General features: G+C 45.4%; 1 pseudogene; it reads left to right on the top strand.

Moving 5' to 3' along the window:
• The window catches only part of LOC107569246 (antihemorrhagic factor cHLP-B-like), a 2,692-nt pseudogene extending 1,624 nt beyond the window's left edge, over positions 1 to 1,068 (top strand).
• The last annotated feature ends 2,485 nt before the right edge of the window (positions 1,069 to 3,553 follow it).

Genomic DNA, 3,553 nt, shown 5'->3' on the forward strand with positions numbered 1-3,553 from the left:
ATATATATATATATATATATATATATATATATATATATATATATATATATATATATATATATATATATATATATATATAAGGAAAACATCCATAATCCACTTATCTCGACTGTCTGAGAGTAAGGTTGTGATAGAAAAATGTGATTGTACAATCTCCAGTTTTCACAAAAGTTTCTGAGCTGTCAAAGTCATCAGCATATCTTAGTGCAGGTAACATGGGGCAAGAGTTCACATTGCTAATTACATATACTACTGACATTGTAACATTAACAAAGCTAGCTGAAAATCATCAAAGTTATTCTTTAATACTTTATGGCATATTCTTATTTAGATTGTAATTTATTGTTGTTTTCAGGCTGCTGAAGAGGAGAAGAAAAAACACTTGATCGGAGGTGAACTGGATCACAGACATAGCAGCACAGCTGGCTCGTCTGCTGGACATGACCATGGCCATGACCACACCAAACCCCATGCACACAAACACGACCATGAACACATTTCAGGCCACCACCACACACATGAACATGGCAAGGGCCACGGACACATCCACTCTCATGATCATGACCACGCTCATGCCCATCATGCCAAAGCCCATGAGCATGGTCAGGATGACTGGGAGCACCATCACCACCAGTACGGTCCCAAAAAGGGGGAGACCCATGAACACGACCATGAGCTGGTCCCGGACCACGAGCACAAACACAGACATCTCCATGAGCATGAGCATGAGCATCACCACTACCACCACGATCATGCAAATCAAACCACAGTGAGGCGCCCTGATGGCTTGGTCAATGTCCTTCCTCCCATGGATAAGACCATGACCCTTCCATCCTTCCCTGACAAGCCTGCTGCAGGACCAGAGCAGCCTTCCAACCTCCCGTTCCACCCAGATCCCCAGATACCAGGACAAAGGGAACCCACCATCCATCCCTTCCCTGACACCATGTCCCCTGAGTGCCCTGCGCAGTCCAACATCCAAAACGGACTCCTCAAACAGGTCATCAGTGAGGATCCGCTCTTTAATCCCACTGTGTAGACACCTTTGAATATTTATTGTACAGTGTAATAAATACTGCAAAAGACAATATTATGCTTTGTGCAATAAAGCACGTTTGGCAGTCATTGCAGCTTGTGTGATTGTTTATTTTCAACTTTATGAGTTTTAGGACAATGCTACAAAGAAGAAAACAAAGCAGAACATAAGACAAGATCAACTTAAAGTGCACTATTAGTATAGTAAAATAAATTTTAACTGAAAAAAAAATGCTAAGAACTAAGATTCAGTCTACGTCCGGCAATAAAACATATTCCGTGACATATTGCTTAAAAGGGCCCCAAACTTAAAAACGTACATTAAACTTACATTAAACTGGTTAGATTAACCTATTATAGAATGTTTGATTTTTTCCAACTTCACGAATCCATTGTGTTGGAGTTGGAGGCCTCTGATCCCTCCACTTCAGCAATATTAGTTGTTTGGCTAAGAGCATGATAAAAGCTATACAATCAGATTGTATCTTTGTAATATTATATGATACAGGAGACCTGATGGTATTCACCCGCGTACCCTGAATATTTGTGCTGATAGTTGTGCGTTTTTCATTCGATTTTTTCTTTGTCCTTGTCTTTATCAAAAATACTTCTAATGTGGAAGACATCATGTCTTGTTCCTATTCCAAAACATGTAGTGTTGGTCGGGGTTTAAACAATTTGAGACCCATAGCTTTGACATCACATGTAATGAATTGTTTTGAAAGGATTATTCTCAAGTCATTTGAATACACAAGTGTTAGTTTTTCAAGACCCTTTACAGTTTGTATATAGAAATGGTGTGGGAGTAGATTATGCCATACCTTTTATGTTGTACAATATTTATAGTAATTTGGAAATAACTTCCCCCTTTTTTTCTCGTTGTTCTTTTCTTTTTTCTTTTTTTCTCCTTGCTTTTGTCACGGTTGTGTCGAGACAGGCACACGCAGACGATGATAAATTCAACAAGTGGTTTAATAATATCCAGGAAGAAGATAATCCACAGAGATGTGGGGCTGACACACACCAATACAAACGTAAGACCGGACAAAGAAACACTGAACTGAATACAACTTATATGGGAAGGATAATTGATGATGACGACCTGACAAACCTGAACAACCTGACACAATCAAGGGGAGACAGAAACTAGGTCAATGCAACACGAGGGATCAAATGAAAAAAAACACAATAGTCCATAACTGTGACAGTTCGCCCCCCCTCCCAGAAGGCGCGACCTCACGCCATGGAGAAAAAGGAATGGGACGGAGGGGGACTTAGGAGGAGGACAAAGGAGTGAATGTGGGATGGAAAACGGCTGGCAGGAAGGCAGGCAGACACATACTGGAGGAGGTTCAGGAGGTGGCCGAATGACCGGGAGGAGGACAAACAACAGATTCCAGGGTGGTGATGACGGAGGGAGGAGCCATTTAGGAGGCAGAAGGGATCAGGGCGGATCATGTGGAGGAAGGAGCCACGGAGGAGACAGAAGGATCCATGGAGGAACAGACGGAGGGAGGAGCCAGGGTGACGACAGAAGGGAAACGGAGCAGGAGGAGGAGCCATGATGGCGGCCCATGGTGGAGCCGACAGAGGGAGAAGCCATGGTGGAGGAAGGGCTGACGACTACAGGGGGCCGACCTATGGCGACGGAGCAGGTGGAGGAGGAGCCCGAGGCAGAGACGGAGAGCCAATGAGCCAGGACGACACCGAGGATCCGGAGGGCCAAAACGGAGCAGATGGCGCCGGTGACTGAGGCGGGGATCTGGAAGGCCATGGTGGAGCCAGAGCGACAGAAGACCGAGGTGGAGCCGGAGAGAAGGAGGAGCCTGACAGAGCCAGAGGGATGGAGGGACGATGCACAGCTGGAGGAGTGGAGTCCCAAGGTGGCGGATGGTCGACGACAGACCAAGGCGGAGCCGGAGGGATGAGGGAGCCCGGCGGAGCTGGTGGACTGACGGGCCATAATTGTGACAGCTTTCATATGTAAAAAAAGATGTAACTACAATATTGTTGTATTACTGTTATATATTGTTACATCTCAATAAACAGACTGTTAAAAAAAAAAAAAAAAAGGAAATAACTGCTAGTACTACCAGAAAGACTCGGGAGGTGAAGATAAAACTCAAAAGTATTTATTTACGAAGCTGATACAAAAAACTGAATTATTTGGTGTAGGCCTCATCTGTAGCTTAAATCTGAAGTCGTAGATTCCAGCTATTCCTGTCGAAGACAAAGGCAGGGCGGAGCCTACCCCCGCATGGACTGGTGGAGAGGAGGGAGCTAGGAGCCATGGTGGAGCCGCTGGTTTGAAGGGCAAAGGCGGAGTCCAGGACTCAGAGGCTGGAGGCGGAGACAAGGTATCCTCCAGCCATGACGCCGATGGAGAGTGGCAGATCCGTGGCTAATCCAGCACACAGATGGTAGGCTGAGGGTGAGCAGAGGGGCTGACAGGAAGCAGTGGTGGCAATGGTGAAACTGGGATGACAGAAGGATGGAGGGAGAGAGGGAGGGAGGCAGG

The sequence above is a fragment of the Sinocyclocheilus grahami genome, unplaced genomic scaffold (genome assembly GCF_001515645.1).
Source record: "Sinocyclocheilus grahami isolate Dianchi unplaced genomic scaffold, SAMN03320097.WGS_v1.1 scaffold1326.1, whole genome shotgun sequence".
NCBI lineage: Eukaryota > Metazoa > Chordata > Actinopteri > Cypriniformes > Cyprinidae > Sinocyclocheilus > Sinocyclocheilus grahami.